At 44.6% G+C, this 19,374-nt stretch overlaps 1 pseudogene; it reads right to left on the reverse strand.

Moving 5' to 3' along the window:
- Positions 1-1,135: 1,135 nt before the first annotated feature.
- On the reverse strand, positions 1,136-1,342 carry LOC142259382 (U2 spliceosomal RNA; annotated as a pseudogene).
- Positions 1,343-19,374: the final 18,032 nt, after the last annotated feature.

Genomic DNA, 19,374 nt, shown 5'->3' on the forward strand with positions numbered 1-19,374 from the left:
CAGCATCCATCCAAGCTGGGGAGCGGGTTACCGGTGGGAAGCCCGCTAGATTTTGGGGGAATAAAAGGGGTCCAACACCACATCCCCACAGGTGCACACCCACCCATCAAAGAGAGCTATAAGCCAATACCACCTTCACATTGCCAGTGTACCAAGTACATGTTGAGCAACATGAAGGCAGCTGGGGTTATCCGTGACAGTTGTAGCCTTTGGGCAGCTCTGTTGATCCTGTTAAAAAAGAAGGACGGCACCACTCCCCGTATTGAGGAATCGCTAGCTGCATTGAGAACTGCAAATTATTTTTCTACCCTTGATCTCACTAGTCACTATTGGCAAGTGTCCGTTGCTGAGGCAGACCGGGAGAAGACCGCCTTCGCCACCCCTATGGGTCTCTGCGAGTTCAAAAGCATGCCCTTCGAGCTGTGCAATGCGCCAGGAACCTTCCAGAGGCTGATGGAATGCTGCTTGGGACAAGATTTTAGGGTGTATAAAAAGGGAGATTAGATCCCGTGATCCCAACGTATTGTTACACCTCTATAAATCACTTGTAAGGCTACATCTGGAATATGGGAACCAGTTTTGGGCTCCACATTTTAATAAGGACATTCAGAAGTTAGAGTCAGTTCAAAGGTGGGCAACTAGACTACTACAAGGAATGGAAGGCCTCCCATATGATGACAAGTTGAAAAAGTTATTAAGTGATTATTGGCTGCAATGGGGCTTTCTGGCTGGTGCCAGCCTCTCTTCTTAGCACACAGGAACCACAATCCCTACACCATGCTTCAATGGATTCTCTCATCCCAGCCCAGTAAAACTACATATTTTACACAGTCATAAGCAGCCAAAAGGGATCTATTCTATTCAATTGCAAATGATCTAGATAAGACTGAGAATAAGATACTGCACGGGACATAGCAGAGTTGGTCAAGTTGAGTGGAGATGAGTTTGCTATTTGGCACAGCTTTTTGCATCAATAAAGCAAGTAAAAGGTGTGAAAGATAAAAAAAAGGGTGAAAGTGTGAAAAGTGAATTGGCCAAATTGAGGTGCATATAAAGTTTTTGCTTTCTTTCAATTCACTAATGGGGCTCATTTGAATCAGGTGAATTGAGTTCTGCTTTTGGAAACTGGGTTAAGAAGGGGTGCACCGGTCCTGGAGGTACTGCAATACCAGGTCAATGCGTGCAGTGGACAGAGCAAGATTTTTTCCATCTCCTTGTTCTAAAAATCCATTTAATATATGGTCCCCAGAGAGGGGACGTATCAGATATTAAACTGATAAGAACAGATTTAATTTTTTTTTTTTTCTGTTTATCAGTAGGACTTCAAAATAACAAAGGTGATCGCCTCCCGTTGCCTGGGAACCGTCCAGGCACAAGAGGGCTATGTGTCACCAGAAGGCGCACACACTTCCTCAAGGCCGGCAGACGTGCAATCCCAGGCACCTTCCAGTACCGACCAAGGTAGCGTCCTCCGAAACTACACTTGATCTTAGCCAAAAGGCCGAGAAGCTATAACCCGAATTGGTTACGGCCTTGAGTGGCACCCTGGCCTATACCGGACACATCTTAGGGAGAGGGAGACAAACCCACGCCTACAGAAGACATTTTGTCACCCAAGCCAACCCTTGAAAAGGCTGTTTTGCAGAGCAAAAACAAGAAGAATGGTGCTTTTTGCAGCCGCCGCCCACTGCAATGAATCTGAATAACTCCTCCTTTTGGACACAAGCACCTCCCCTCCCCCTTGCAGTCTTTCCAATTCATGATACAAAAAGACGGACGGACAGGACAGGACAGGACAGGCTGCCTGACTTTCCGTCACTGCCACCCTTTGCCATCCTTGCCCGTAGAAAGCCCTTTCATCATCCCCAAACCCTAATCTTTTCCCTTCCCTTCCCAGATGCGTCTCACTCCCTTTCATTAGGAAGTGAGCGCAGCCTTTTCTCCGTTCTGCACATGCGCGACGTTAAACACAAATGCGCAGGCGTGCGTTCCATTACCCTCACTGCATTCCACTCCCATACAGGAAGTGGGCGCAGCTATTACTACGGTCGCACATAAAAGAACCCACGGCCACCACTGCACATAGCTGACTCCACCACAGGACACCCACTTCTACACCAACGCAGGTAAGACAGGATCGGCACCTCTATGCTCCCGTTACAATCAGGCTCAGTCACCATGTGATAACGCTCTCAACTCTTTAGTTGCAGGCTCCCCTTGCTTCACCTCCACTGGCTGTGCTGCCATTTCCTCTCCCACCTGGAAGGTATACTTTATTCCACTATTTTCCTGTTTCTCTCTTCCCCCTTTTCCCATAACCTACTTTTATCTGCATTTGTGGGGTATCTATATGCTATTTACATCATAGTTTTATTCATTAATATGGAAGGGAAGAGTGCCCATGAGAGTGTTGAACTGCGGAGAGCAAGAGATTAAGCTGCTCCGATTTGCCACCATTGATAAGCTGTTCTCAGTAGATACACATGCTATCCAAACAGCAGCATCCACCATTGCTTCAGCCCACCCATTCAGTGACAGCTCACCAAGTCAGCCAGAGGAGTGGTGTAAGGAATTACACGTAGGCACTGACTCCACACCTTCACATCACAAGAAGGGGGTCTACAGGCTAGTGCAAGAATACGAGCAAGTCTTCAGCAAACATCCGCTAGACTTTTGAAGAATAAAAGGGGTCAAACACTACATCCCCACAAGTGCACACCCACCCATCAAAGAGAGATATAAGCCAAAACTACCTGCACATTACCAGTGTACCAAGGACATGTTGAGCAACATGAAGGAGGCTGGGGTTATCCGTGACAGTTGTAGCCTCTGGGCAGCTCCGTTGGTCCTGTTAAAGAAGAAGGACAGCACCACTCCCCTGTATTGAGGAATAGCTAGCTGCATTGAGAACTGCAAATTATTTTTCTACCCTTGATCTCACTAGTCGCTATTGGCAAGTGTCCGTTGCTGAGGCAGACCGGGAGAAGACCGCCTTTGCCACCCCGATGGGTCTCTGCGAGTTCAAAAGCATGCCCTTCGAGCTGTGCAATTTGCCAGGAACCTTCCAGAGGCTGATGCAATGCTGCTTGGGACACCGAAACTTTGAAACGGTACTGCTATACCTTTATGATGTTATTGTTTATTCTAAAGCAAACAAGATTTTAGGGTGTATAAAAAGGGAGATTAGATCCGGTGATCCCAACGTATTGTTACCCCTCTATAAATCACTTGTAAGGCCACATCTGGAATATGGGGTAAAGTCCTGAGCAGGTTGATAACCATTGGTTTGAGCATGGTAGGGTGTAGTGCGCATCTTCCTGCATCGGTAAAAGCTGCAGAAGTCCTTGAAGATTTCCGCTTCAAAGGCTGTGCCTTGATCTGTGAGGACTCTCTCTGAGTAGCCATGAGGTCTGCATAAGTGTGCTTGGAAGACCTTCGCTGCAGTATGGGCCATTAGATCTTTGACTTGTACCACAACCATAAATCTCGAGTAGTTGTCTACCATCGTAAGTGCATACGTGAGCTCGCCTCGATATTCTGCAACAAAACTCCCTTTTTCGATTTCAGTTTCAGCAAACACTCCTCTTCCTGTAGAAAATATTTATCATTACCTAAGACAGTCATTCTAATGCATGACAATATTAAGGCAATTTAGTTAAAACTTGTTTTAACTCACCTTTAAGGGGATTGATGTATTTCATGGTCAATCCAGGTTTGTCAGTGATGGCACTGACATAATGTATGGCGTCTTTTTCGGGCGTTATCCTTTGCCTTTTCATTGTGAAAATCCAGTTGCCTATATCAAAGCAAATTCTACTACTTGTAAAGTATGCAGAAAATGAAATGTAGAACATATAACATCAACTGCTTAGGAACGCATCATAGGTTAGTACTTAAAAGGATATTGTCATGTTCTAGTCATAATGCAAGCTGGACATTTTTCATGTTACCCTGTAATCGCCGGCCTGTTCTAATGCTCACAAGCCAAGATATAGGCTCAGCTGCTAAGGCTTCCCTCTGCCTTCTGAATGAAACTTGAATATGTCTGGGTCACTGTGTATATAGCAGGTGCTCAGAAAAAATAAGAGTCAATTCAATAGAAATAGCTCTGGCACACTATAGTGATCAATAACGTAAGAAAAGAACTCTTGGAATGCTGAAAATTCTTTATTTGTGCAAAAGGATAATTCATCCAACGTTTCGACCTTGTTTTTAGGTCTTTATCAAGGATAAAGTTATCTAAGATCATAAAGGGTTACAAAACCATATAAACACGTAATTAGTACATAGTACAACATAACAGTACAATATATTGCTACTTGAGAGTACAATGGGTCAAATGACCATGATGCACATACAAAAAATTTTTCCAAAGCCATAGTGAAAACATTTGTACTGAGGAAAGAAAATTTCCACATGACCTATCTGGAGAAACATTCTGGATCAAACAACCAAAAATAGTCAAGCAGGTAAATACACACCTATATGGATAACAGGATGATATGTGTTCAATTGTATATCGTCATTGCCATTAAGGTACAAATGGAAAACTTGCAATCCTATATAGTGAAGGAAATGAACACATATCATATCAAAGAACACAGGAACATGGGTGTGAGAAAAACCTCAATGTTTATACTTTGTTCTTTATAATGGTGTGAACATGTATATGTCTCAGTACCTTATGCACTTGAGAATTCTAGTGAGTAGATCATGAAAGCCTATTTCAGAACTGGAATCGGTAAATAATTGTAGGTGGAATCTAAATGAAAAGATGGTACAAGTGTTATCATGACACGTGGGCTATAACACAATGAGGGGCACTGCAGCCAGAAACTTGAGATGCTGCCCCCTGACTGCTGGCCCCTATGCATGTTTAAATAGAGGTCTCCCCCTAGAAAGACACTGACCTGCCGCCCCCGCCTCCTGTGGTGTGACTGGCCTAAGCCCCGCCTCCTGGATACATATCACCGTGCTGCCCAGCTTCCAGCCTCTCGGCTGCAGGACCCGGACCTGTTTTCCCACCCTCCCTCCCTTTTTGTTTTCCAAGTTGATTGAGTTTTCTGTGTTTAAGTCGCAGCAGCGGAAGGGGTAGAAAAAGTGGTGGTGAAATACCCGCGCCGGACGGCCGGAAGGCGGTACATTTACCTGAACCCCGTGATGTTGGCAAGTTAATGCCTGGTTTAAAGCTGCGACCAAATTTTATGCCAAAAGATGAGAGTGGTTTTTTCTCCATGCCTCTCTCCAAAATGGAAAATTCAAATAAAAGTATTTTAATTTATAAGAGAACGGTGTCGTGTCTTTCTAGGGGGGAAAAATGGTGGTAGTTGGGTCCTGGCAGTCTGGACCGTGTGACAAAGAAGAAAGGAGAGAAAGAAGAGGAAGAAAATGCAACTACCTGTAACATTACGTGATAGTCACTGGTAAGTATCACTTGACAATTCAAGTGAAAAAGGATTCCTTTATTAAAGGGTTCTCAGTCGCCTCAGGATCATGAAATACTAGGGTAAATGATATGAGAATGGGTAAGAAGCACCACTAAAGGAAATATGAGATGCAGGACATATATCTATAAACCCCTGAACTACATGATAGAAATAAAAAGAAGAAAAAAGAAAAAAAAGAAGAAAGAAGAAGAACACATAGAATGCGGAAAGAGAATGGGTACAACTACCTGAGTTACTGCAGGGAGGCCCCTGGTTGGTATTGTGAGGGTTAGTGGAATTCCTTCACTGAAGGGTTCTCAGTTGCCTCAGGTTCGTGAAAAATGCTATAGACAAATAATGCCCGGAGAAAAGGGGTTCATATACAGCGAATAATGGTAATACAAGGTACATGTGTCACATGTAATAGTATATATATATATATTGTACTAAGCTCTACAACAGAAATAGAAAGTAGTCCCTCTGCCTTCTGTCTAGGTGCCCTGAGTTATGTCCTGTAAACTGTCACAGGGACCCAGACACACATGTGTAGTAGGGGAATATCCCTGCTGAGATGCCAGTGCTAGAGCACTCGTTTGCTGTGGAGTTGAACGCTATGTGAGCAGTTCTTACCTTCAATGAGCAGAAGTCTCTTTTTTCAGATTTCAATATCTCTGTGGGTATCTGGCAGAAATATAGAATACTCTTTACTGCTAAGACCCTGTACACCACTCCCACTAAAGGGGGCTTTACACGCTGCGACATCGCTAATGCGGAGTCGTTGGGGTCACGGAATTTGTGACGCACATCCGGCCGCATTAGCGATGTTGCTGCGTGTGACACCGATGAGCGATTTTGCATCGCTGCAAAAACGTGCAAAATCGCTCATCGGTGACATGGGTCTCCATTCTCGATTATCGTTACTGCAGCAGTAACGATGTAGTTCGTCGCTCCTGCGGCAGCACACATCGCTCCGTGTGACACCGCAGAAACGAGGAACCTCTCCTTACCTGCCTCCCAGCCGCTATGAGGAAGGAAGGAGGTGGGCGGGATGTTCCGGCCACTCATCTCCGCCCCTCCGCTGCTATTGGGCGGTCGCTCAGTGACGTCGCTGTGACGCCGCACGGACCGCCCCCTTAGAAAGGAGGCGGTTCGCCGGTCACAGCGACGTCGCCTGGCAGGTAAGTATGTGTGACGGGTCTGGTCGGTGTTGTGCAGCATGGGCAGCGATTTGCCCGTGTCGCGCAACAGATGGGGGCGGGTATCCACACTAGCGATATCGGGACCGATATCGCAGTGTGTAAAGTAGCCTTTAATAAACTGTGTAAAGGATTTTAAGTAAAAATCCACAATAAACCAGCGCTAGATGGGTTTTTATAATTTTATTAATAGACCACAAATAAAACATTTTTTGCTATCCTTGTTTCAAGACAGAGTATTTGATAATATACAATACACTGATTATTACTAAAACCAAGGACCACATAAAACAAGGACCACATAAAATAAAAAATGAAAGTAATGAGAATAAAATTATTTTGTATAACCAATTAACTTCGAGGTGATACAATATTCACATTGATTTAGTTTTACCAGTCTAATGTAATGCCCCGGCCGGTGGCATATATTTTGTTTGGTTAATAATTTAGACTTATACAATGAAAGATGTACTATACCACCCCTGGCTAACTTACAAGTTTTAAGTTGTACAATATAAGTTTGCGACGTTATATTCATATATAGGAAGGCAAACAATATTGGCAATTTAGTGGCACCCACCATACGTAATCTTACAGCACCTAATAAGGGAGGATTATTTGGCCTGAAAGGTTTTTTTCCATGCAAAAGCTGTATAGTATGTAAGAATACAAAAAATATTTCACGGAAATCCTTCTTACAGGGGCAGTCAGAAGTCATGATTAGAGAATTTATTACATGTCAATCAAAGGGAGTAGTATATTGCATTCAATGTCCCTGTCAGAAAAAATACATTGGGAGAACTATTAGACCCCTATGGAAAAGGGTGGGTGAGCACATTAGAAGTGTTAAAAATAAATGTACTAAGCACCCCCTATCCAGACATTATGTGTTAAAACATGGAGGGTCCTTTAAAGGATCCCAAGTATGGGGCGTACAAAAAATAACTAAGGATTGGAGAGGTGGCGATTTCATTAAAAAAATGTCACGAGCAGAAAGCCAATGGATTTTTGAATTGAACACCTTGAAACCATATGGACTCAATAATGATATAGAACTGTTTGCTTTTAATTAATTTATATTTTTATAGGTAGAGGAGTAATAGGTACTGATAATAATACGGAGAGAAGGAAAAAAAAAAAAAAAAAAAAAAAAGCGATTCTCATGGAGATATATGTGTATATATGCATAATATATATTAAAATTGGTGCTTCACTTGCCCAAGGTTGATGTAGATATAAGGGGCTTTTCATATTATAGCAAATTTATATTACACCTTTATGATGTCCTTTTGTTAAATTTATTGTTGAAAAAAAGCATATGCATATATACACATTGTCTTCCCAGTATATGATGATACAAGCAAGGCTATATCTTTTTAGAAAAACCTTTAGAAAAACCTTTGCACATAATTATATTATATGGCTATTATGAACGGTCTTTCACAAATTGATATATGTAGTGGTCATTGAATGTTGGTTGAATTTAAACATTGTTTAATTTTATGCAAATTATAACCAATTAAATATATGCATAAATAGTGCTCTAGGCAACAGCTGAGTTATCCTTGAGGAAGGGGGCCGTTACACGCCCCCGAAACGCGCGTCGGATCAGTTTTCTTTTTTTTAGCCTACCTCACCTGTGCGTTGATAACCTGCCAAGTAATCTCTCCCTCGTGTGGAATCAACCGGCTTCCACTGGACACGGTATGGATTGCCTGCTGGAGAGGTTGAGAGGTTACCGCTGACATTTCCTTTGTCTGCAACCAGGATACATTGGTACCTCCAGCGATTCTGCATTGCTCGTTTGGAAGCGGATCGGAGCCTTGTGTGGTGCTAACCTGCCAAGCAACTTCCTCCTGTGTGGAATCAGTCAGCTGACACTGGATACGGTCTGGACTGCCCGCTGGAGAGGCTGAGTAGTTACCGCTGATCTTATTGTTGTCCGCAGCCAACATCTTGGTGCTTTCAGTGGCTTCGTACTGCTTGATTTCGAAAGTACATTTGGGAGAATACGGGACCGGCTGGTTTGTGGCCTTGTGAAGTGTTATAAAGGCTCTGTAAAGAGGGATGTCGGTAACCATACATCTCCCCCAGAGCCAGCACTAGTCGCGGCCACTGGCCTCAAAACGTCCGCTCTGGAAGTCTAACAGGTCAATCCTGTACATAGCGGTTCCAGCCTAATCAACGGAGAAATCCGGGGTGTTTTTTGCGGTCAAGTTGTTGTGAGGTTTATTCCCCCAGGCCCTGGGGGCGAATATAACGTCGCAAACTTATATTGTACAACTTAAAACTTGTAAGTTAGCCAGGGGTGGTATAGTACATCTTTCATTGTATAAGTCTAAATTATTAACCAAACAAAATATATGCCACCGGCCGGGGCATTACATTAGACTGGTAAAACTAAATGAATGTGAATATTGTATCACCTCGAAGTTAATTGGTTATACAAAATAATTTTATTCTCATTACTTTCATTTTTTATTTTATGTGGTCCTTGTTTTATGTGGTCCTTGGTTTTAGTAATAATCAGTGTATTGTATATTATCAAATACTCTGTCTTGAAACAAGGATAGCAAAAAATTTTTTATTTGTGGTCTATTAATAAAATTATAAAAACCCATCTAGCGCTGGTTTATTGTGGATTTTTACTTAAAATCCTTTACACAGTTTATTAAAGGCTACTTTACACACTGCGATATCGGTCCCGATATCGCTAGTGTGGATACCCGCCCCCATCTGTTGCGCGACACGGGCAAATCGCTGCCCATGCTGCACAACACCGACCAGACCCGTCACACATACTTACCTGCCCGGCGACGTCGCTGTGACCGGCGAACCGCCTCCTTTCTAAGGGGGCGGTCCGTGCGGCGTCACAGCGACGTCACTGAGCGACCGCCCAATAGCAGCGGAGGGGCGGAGATGAGTGGCCGGAACATCCCGCCCACCTCCTTCCTTCCTCATAGCGGCTGGGAGGCAGGTAAGGAGAGGTTCCTCGTTTCTGCGGTGTCACACGGAGCGATGTGTGCTGCCGCAGGAGCGACGAACTACATCGTTACTGCTGCAGTAACGATAATCGAGAATGGAGACCCATGTCACCGATGAGCGATTTTGCACGTTTTTGCAGCGATGCAAAATCGCTCATCGGTGTCACACGCAGCAACATCGCTAATGCGGCCGGATGTGCGTCACAAATTCCGTGACCCCAACGACTCCGCATTAGCGATGTCGCAGCGTGTAAAGCCCCCTTTAGTGGGAGTGGTGTACAGGGTCTTAGCAGTAAAGAGTATTCCATATTTCTGCCAGATACCCACAGAGATATTGAAATCTGAAAAAAGAGACTTCTGCTCATTGAAGGTAAGAACTGCTCACATAGCGTTCAACTCCACAGCAAACGAGTGCTCTAGCACTGGCATCTCAGCAGGGATATTCCCCTACTACACATGTGTGTCTGGGTCCCTGTGACAGTTTACAGGACATAACTCAGGGCACCTAGACAGAAGGCAGAGGGACTACTTTCTATTTCTGGTGTAGAGCTTAGTACAATATATATATATATACTATTACATGTGACACATGTACCTTGTATTACCATTATTCGCTGTATATGAACCCCTTTTCTCCGGGCATTATTTGTCTATAGCATTTTTCACGAACCTGAGGCAACTGAGAACCCTTCAGTGAAGGAATTCCACTAACCCTCACAATACCAACCAGGGGCCTCCCTGCAGTAACTCAGGTAGTTGTACCCATTCTCTTTCCGCATTCTATGTGTTCTTCTTCTTTCTTCTTTTTTTTCTTTTTTCTTCTTTTTATTTCTATCATGTAGTTCAGGGGTTTATAGATATATGTCCTGCATCTCATATTTCCTTTAGTGGTGCTTCTTACCCATTCTCATATCATTTACCCTAGTATTTCATGATCCTGAGGCGACTGAGAACCCTTTAATAAAGGAATCCTTTTTCACTTGAATTGTCAAGTGATACTTACCAGTGACTATCACGTAATGTTACAGGTAGTTGCATTTTCTTCCTCTTCTTTCTCTCCTTTCTTCTTTGTCACACGGTCCATTGTGTTATAGCCCACGTGTCATGATTAGAGTTGAGCGCGGTTCGTGGTTCGTGGTTCTCCAGTTCTAGGCTCGAGTGATTTTGGGGCATGTTCTAGATCGAACTAGAACTCGAGCTTTTTGCAAAAGCTCGATAGTTCTAGAAACGTTCGAGAACGGTTCTAGCAGCCAAAAAACAGCTAAATCTTAGCTTGGTTTCTGCTGTAATAGTGTAAGTCACTCTGTGAATCAAACTATTATCACATTTCAGTGTATAGTGTGCGTGAACAGCGCCTTCAGATCACTGCTGTTTCTATAATGGCGATCGCCATTTTTTTTTTTTTTTTCTTGTCTTCCTTCCCTAAGCGCGCGCGTCTTGTGGGGCTGGCCAGCATGTCAGCCAATCACAGACACACACACACCTAAGTGGACTTTGAGGCAGAGAAGCAACGGCATGTGTGATAGGATCTGCATGTCACATGTCCCTGCATTATAAAACCGGACATTTTCTTCACGATCGCCATTATCTGCCTTCTGCGTCTTTGGTGTCAGACATCACTGTCGCAGATCCGTCCTTTGTCCTATCGCCGATACAGCTGTATGCGCTGCATACACAGCGTTAGACAGCTTAGGGAGAGCACATTCTAGCAGTCCTTTTAAGGGCTCGTACCGGCAGGGTCAGAGAGCCATAGGTGACAGGTCCTGCAAACAGCAACAGCGTCTGTGTAGCCCAGGTCAGGGATTTCCTCCCTGCATTTCACCATTAGGAGGGAATAGAAAGGCAGGCTTCCATTCCTCTACCCAGAGCACCACAATCCTGCCACTTTACCCTCTTGTCCTCTGCACACTCCAACTCATTCTAAGTAAGCCATTATACTAGCAAACACTCAGTGTACCTAGTGGCATCCTATCTGTGGCTATTGGACTTTGCTATAGTCCCACTAGTGCAAAGACATTTGCAGAGCACATCTGCCTGCATTGCACACTCCAAGTTTTTTAAACTAAGCAATTTTACTAGCAAACACTCAGTGTACCTAGTGGCATCCTATACGTGGCTATTGGACTTTGCTATAGTCCCACTAGTGCAAAGACATTAGCAGAGCACATCTGCCTGCATTGCACACTCCAAGTTTTTTAAACTCAGCCATTATACTAGCAAACACTCAGTGTACCTAGTGGCATCCTATACGTGGCTATTGGACTTTGCTATAGTCCCACTAGGGCCAAGACATTTGCAGAGCGCATCTGCCTGCGTTGCACACTCCAACAAATTATAACGAAGCCATTATACTAGCAAACACTCAGTGTACCTAGTGGCATCCTATACGTGGCTATTGGACTTTGCTATAGTCCCACTAGTGCAAAGACATTAGCAGAGCACATCTGCCTGCATTGCACACTCCAAGTTTTTTAAACTCAGCCATTATACTAGCAAACACTCAGTGTACCTAGTGGCATCCTATACGTGGCTATTGGACTTTGCTATAGTCCCACTAGTGCCAAGACATTTGCAGAGCGCATCTGCCTGCGTTGCACACTCCAACTAATTATAACGAAGCCATTATACTAGCAAACACTCAGTGTACCTAGTGGCATCCTATACGTGGCTATTGGACTTTGCTATAGTCCCACTAGTGCCAAGACATTTGCAGAGCGCATCTGCCTGCGTTGCACACTCCAACAAATTATAACGAAGCCATTATACTAGCACACACTCAGTGTACCTAGTGGCATCCTATACGTGGCTATTGGACTTTGCTATAGTCCCACTAGTGCCAAGACATTTGCAGAGCACATCTGCCTGCATTGCACACTCCAAGTTTTTTAAACTCAGCCATTATACTAGCAAACAGTCAGTGTACCTAGTGGCATCCTAAACGTGGCTATTGTACTTTTGTCAATTCACAGTTTTGGAAAGTTATTTGCAGCACGTCTGCCTGCATTGCACACTCTAACTTTTTTAAACTCAGCCATTATACTAGCAAACACTCACTGTACCTAGTGGCATCCTAAACGTGGCTATTGTACTTTTGTCAATTCACAGTATTAGAACGTTATTTGCAGCACGTCTGCCTGCATTGCACACTCTAACTTTTTTAAACTCAGCCATTATACTAGCAAACACTCACTGTACCTAGTGGCATCCTAAACGTGGCTATTGTACTTTTGTCAATTCACAGTATTGGAACGTTATTTGCAGCACGTCTGCCTGCATTGCACACTCTAACTTTTTTAAACTCAGCCATTATACTAGCAAACACTCACTGTACCTAGTTGTATCCTAAACGTGGCTATTGTACTTTTGTCAATTCACAGTATTGGAACGTTATTTGCAGCACGTCTGCCTGCATTGCACACTCTAACTTTTTTAAACTCAGCCATTATACTAGCAAACACTCACTGTACCTAGTTGTATCCTAAACGTGGCTATTGTACTTTTGTCAATTCACAGTATTGGAACGTTATTTGCAGCACGTCTGCCTGCATTGCACACTCTAACTTTTTTAAACTCAGCCATTATACTACCAAACAGTCAGTGTACCTAGTGGCATCCTAAACGTGGCTATTATACTTTTGTCAATTCACAGTATTGGAACGTTATTTGCAGCACGTCTGCCTGCATTGCACACTCTAACTTTTTTAAACTCAGCCATTATACTACCAAACAGTCAGTGTACCTAGTGGCATCCTAAACGTGGCTATTGTACTTTTGTCAATTCACAGTATTGGAACGTTATTTGCAGCACGTCTGCCTGCATTGCACACTCTAACTTTTTTAAACTCAGCCATTATACTAGCAAACAGTCAGTGTACCTAGTGGCATCCTAAACGTGGCTATTGTACTTTTGTCAATTCACAGTATTGGAACGTTATTTGCAGCACGTCTGCCTGCATTGCACACTCTAACTTTTTTAAACTCAGCCATTATACTAGCAAACACTCACTGTACCTAGTGGCATCCTAAACGTGGCTATTGTACTTTTGTCAATTCACAGTATTGGAACGTTATTTGCAGCACGTCTGCCTGCATTGCACACTCTAACTTTTTTAAACTCAGCCATTATACTAGCAAACACTCACTGTACCTAGTTGTATCCTAAACGTGGCTATTGTACTTTTGTCAATTCACAGTATTGGAACGTTATTTGCAGCACGTCTGCCTGCATTGCACACTCTAACTTTTTTAAACTCAGCCATTATACTACCAAACAGTCAGTGTACCTAGTGGCATCCTAAACGTGGCTATTGTACTTTTGTCAATTCACAGTATTGGAACGTTATTTGCAGCACGTCTGCCTGCATTGCACACTCTAACTTTTTTAAACTCAGCCATTATACTAGCAAACAGTCAGTGTACCTAGTGGCATCCTAAACGTGGCTATTGTACTTTTGTCAATTCACAGTATTGGAACGTTATTTGCAGCACGTCTGCCTGCATTGCACACTCTAACTTTTTTAAACTCAGCCATTATACTAGCAAACAGTCAGTGTACCTAGTGGCATCCTATACGTGGCTATTGTACTTTTGTCAATTCACAGTATTGGAACGTTATTTGCAGCACGTCTGCCTGCATTGCACACTCTAACTTTTTTAAACTCAGCCATTATACTAGCAAACAGTCAGTGTACCTAGTGGCATCCTAAACGTGGCTATTGTACTTTTGTCAATTCACAGTATTGGAACGTTATTTGCAGCACGTCTGCCTGCATTGCACACTCTAACTTTTTTAAACTCAGCCATTATACTACCAAACAGTCAGTGTACCTAGTGGCATCCTATACGTGGCTATTGGACTTTGCTATAGTCCCACTAGTGCCAAGACATTTGCAGAGCGCATCTGCCTGCGTTGCACACTCCAACTAATTATAACGAAGCCATTATACTAGCAAACACTCACTGTACCTAGTTGTATCCTAAACGTGGCTATTGTACTTTTGTCAATTCACAGTATTGGAACGTTATTTGCAGCACGTCTGCCTGCATTGCACACTCTATCTTTTTTAAACTCATCCATTATACTAGCAAACACACAGTGTACCTAGTGGCATCCTATACGTGGCTATTGGACTTTGCTATAGTCCCACTAGTGCCAAGACATTTGCAGAGCGCATCTGCCTGCGTTGCACACTCCAACAAATTATAACGAAGCCATTATACTAGCACACACTCAGTGTACCTAGTGGCATCCTATACGTGGCTATTGGACTTTGCTATAGTCCCACTAGTGCAAAGACATTTGCATAGCACGTCTGCCTGCATTGCACACTACAACTTTTTTAAACTAAGCAATTTTACTAGCAAACACTCACTGTACCTAGTTGTATCCTAAACGTGGCTATTGTACTTTTGTCAATTCACACTACTGCAAATCTATGTGCAGCACCTCTGCATGACAACCTCGTGCTCTGTTTTTAATAAGCTATAATGATAGCACAAAATACTGCCATTTTGTGGCATCATAGAACTGGCTGTTGTATTCCATTAGTGCCCCACTGGTGACAAGCTATTTCTAGCACCTCTACATCACACCCTCATGCACATTTTGCTACGCTAATGTTATAGCAAACTCATGGAATTCATTGCTGCATTTCATAATTCGGAGGGATAGAAAGTCAGGCTTCCTTTAGCTTTTCCTTCTTTTCATAGACAGCATCTCCAAGACAAATTTCCCCTCCACGTCTAAGTGTGGAGAGGCAGCTAGTGCGCATGCGTGTGCCGATGTACCCCAGCTGCAGCATAATTACAGTGTTTCGCCTAGTGAGTATGCTCAGCCTGACTGTGCCATTCCTGACGCTAAGTTTTCATTTCGGGATACAGCGCATGCTCCCACACTAAGTGTGAAAAGCCTCTTTGCACAGGTGCTTGCATTCCGTGCCGGGTCTAAGTCCTGTTTTGGGCATAGACACCATGCTAAAGCTGATAGTCTTTTTTCAGAGACTGTATTTCATGCTACTGAGCATGCTCAGGCACTTCCTGCATCAGAGACTAGGTCCGGTAATGAACTCTTTGGCCCTGGCCCTGATGTGGGGGTCCCATATAGACCACAGGGCATCAGGTGTCCTCCCAAATGGCTTGCAGAGGCCCACACCTATGACTTGTCACCGCATTATTGATGCTCAGACGATGACTGGTGAGGTGTTTGGGTCATGGCAGCCATGAGGTCATCATTGAAGTTGCGTTTCCAAATAGGACGCTAGTTATGCCACTCATGACGTGTCACTCTACTTTTGTCTCCAGGAGGTGCATTGTGGTTCACCCTGGTTTGGGGCGGACCCAGGTTATAAAAGGGGCTGGAGCCAACCAGGAGGTGCGCAGTCTTCTATTATGCTCCGAAAGAGCACACCTCCATGTGTTGAACCCATTGCGGCTTTAGGCCAGAGGTAGGCAGGGATCGGGTGGTGGATGCAGGCCACCACCACAGTTGGTAACGCAGAACGGTTAAGACCAGCTCCTGTCCTAACAGTCCTGCTTGTGCAGCCCAGTGGCATTAACAGGCCTGCTGCTGCTGATGCGCCTGCTGTCCACAGGTGTGGCCCCTACGCACACGGTCAGCGTACTCAATGGCCCCTGTGTTGTTAACAGGGAGTTCCTGGGCTGGGTGGGCATGTGGACCCTGTGACGCTAACAGGGCTCACAGTCTCCAGATCGAATGGCGTCTAACTCGGTTCAGGCTACTATTAGTTTCATAGCCACACAGCTCTGTATCCTCCACCAAACCTTCAAGTTGCCAACCTCTCCTTTTCCAACTGGGAGCACGGTGGACACTGACTGGTGATGGGGATATATACCTTTCTCTTTCTTTTCTTATTAATTTTCGTTATATAGCGGTCACAGATTATATACCACTTTATCCAAATCTGCCAGTCCCACTGTAACAGATGTTGTTTCTTCAGCAAATGTTACAGTTGCTTAACCACCAAATCCACGGACCAAAACTTTTTTCCCCTTTCCAACACACCTGTTCCCCTTTCCAACAGCATCTGTCCTTTTTCAACTCATTTTGGGATATGACCAAAAGTGCAACTGTGCAGGGACACCGTACTCAACGCCATCTCAGCACAGCAGCCATCCCTCGGTCCCTCCGATGTGGACAAGTAAAAGACCATTTCCTCCTATCCATGACAAAGCGTTGAGATTCACTCTGTGCAGCACTGGTGTTTAGTGGACAAGTAGATCTAAGATTGCGTACCACATTCTGCAGATACTCCTGTATACGTGCGTCTATTTCTATGGCAGGAATTAGTTCGCCAAATTTTGTCTTGTACCGGGGATCTAACAGTGTGGCAACCCAGTATTCAGGATTAGTTCAAATTCATACAATCCGAGGGTCATGTAGGTAGTGCAGCAAGAAGGCGCTCATGTGTCTTGTGCATCCAGGAGGACCAAGTCCTTGGTGTGTTGGTGGCAGAGAGGTGAGAATCGTGCATCCTTCCTCTGCCCTCTACCCACAACCTCGCACAACCGAAATGTGAGCAAGCTCTCACTCATCTGCTGAGTCTTCCATGCCCATCGCCAGTTCGTCCTCCATTTCTTCATGGGCTCCTGCACTTTCATCAACACTTTTTGCTGATACTATGCGCCCTTGTTAATCCCTCTCCCTCACCATGAATGCCGCATAGGTGCCGCTGACCATCTGGACCTCGTAGATCTTGTTATCCCTTCCGCATATGACTCCTCCTGTACTTCCTCCCCTTCCTCTTGTCCCAACACCTGACTCAGAATAATAATTACAGTGTGCTCCATCATGTAGATGACCAGAATTGTCACGCTGAGAATGACATTGCCAGTGCTAAACATCTTCGTCGACATTTCAAAACTGTGTAGCAGGGTGCATAGGTCCTTGATCTGACACCACTCCAGCAGCGTGATCTGCACCACCTCTGGATCAAGTTATCCCAGGCTATATGTCTTACCGTATTTCAGCAGGGCTCTGCGGTGCTGCCACACACGCTGCAACATGTGCAGATTCCAATTCCTGCGTGTCGAAACATCGCATTTACGGCGTTTAACTGCCAGACCCTAAGACTTCCGGAGTGATGAAAGTTGTTGAGCTGCTGTGTGCGCACGATGGAAGTGAGCACATAGCGAGCGTGCCCACTGCACAAGGCCATGTAGGCCGTGATGGTGTTTTAAAAATTGCTGGCGAATTCGGTTCAACACGTGAGCCCTAAAAGGCACGTGTGTCACATTGCCCTGAGGATGGCCCGCAGCCAGGTTTGCATCATTGCCGCACACGGCTGTTAAGTCACCAACGTAGTCCGCTCCGTCAATTTGTACTCCGGTTGCCAGGTGACAACGTGTTCCTTTCATGAATAGTGCTGATGATGTGAGAGTAGTCGATGCCAGCGGCGCAGGTGGACGCAGGTTATGCTCACCCACTGGGCTGCATTACCTTGACAGATGCAGAATCTCTGGCTGAATGTAGCTGGTGGGTATCTCACAGATGAAATACCATCATTCAGCTACAACCAATGGGAAGACACCACACCCTTTTTTATGCCCATCCTGTCTGCAGACCACTGCCAGACATAGCTATGAACCTCTGGTTAATTTTACCCCCAGTTCAGTTTTATGATTTTGTGTGCTTGTTACCTGACTACTTTTCCTGCTTGCTGTTTATGTACCTTGTTGGCCGATACGCATTTCAACTCTGCTTGTTTTCTGATTCTTTCCTGGCCGTCCCATTCTGTTCCTGTTCCTCAATTAATGTTTTGACCCTGCCTGACTACTATTCTCTGTAATAGCGGTGTGACTCACATTTCCCATACATTTCAAAGTAAAGCTTTGACCGCCTGATGGCATTGAGCTCTGCTGCCAGCATAGTAAGGAGGTGTGTGGTAGTCCTTGTGCGCAGTTGCAAGGAAGGGTGGCCTGACCACACAGGGTTTGCGCCAAGGTAGAGGACCCACACGAGGTTGAAGAGGCAGAAGCAGTGTATTAACTTCTACATACAGAACAAGGATTGAAACAACTCGTGGGGACGGCAAGACTTGTACAGCAGACCCTTCTCCATCTCTCACCATAGTTTGCCAGTGCCCAGTCAGTGACATGTAATGACCCTGTCTATGCTTACTGGTCCAAGTATCTGTGTTGAAATGCACCCTGTCGCACACAGATTTTCTCAAGGAAGTGGTGATGTTGTGTGCGACATGCTGGTGTAGCGCGGGCATGCTTTTCTTGGAGAAGCAGTGGTGATTGGGCATGTGGTACTGGGGCACAGCGACAGACATAAGGTCTGTAAAATCCTGTGTGTCCACTACGCGTAAAGGCAGCATTTCGGTAGCCAACAGCTTACAGAGGGATAGAGTCAACCACTTAGCTTTGTCATGGGTCGCAGTAAGTGGCCTTTTATTTGACCACATCTGAGGGAAAGAGATCTGGCTGCTGTCTGTAGACGGTGTTGAGTAGGGTGTCCCTGGAAAAATGCAGGTTTGTGAGAAAAGTGCAGGCGGAGACATGATGTTGCCTTCATCTTGCCTTCAGATCTGTTCATCTTGTATCATTTTTAAAAAACACATCAAGCAAGGGTTACTCCAAGCGGAGTCTACCTTTTTTCCCAACATTGGGCACACAGACACCCCATCAGTGGCAGCACTTGTGCCCTAGTTGCAAACAGGATGTTTTGATTTGCATCAAGCACATTCCAAATCCACAAGCATTTACTCTCCCCAGGATGACACAGGGGTAGTAAATTCCTTCTGGATC

The sequence above is a fragment of the Anomaloglossus baeobatrachus genome (genome assembly GCF_048569485.1).
Source record: "Anomaloglossus baeobatrachus isolate aAnoBae1 chromosome 7 unlocalized genomic scaffold, aAnoBae1.hap1 SUPER_7_unloc_1, whole genome shotgun sequence".
Lineage (NCBI taxonomy): Eukaryota > Metazoa > Chordata > Amphibia > Anura > Aromobatidae > Anomaloglossus > Anomaloglossus baeobatrachus.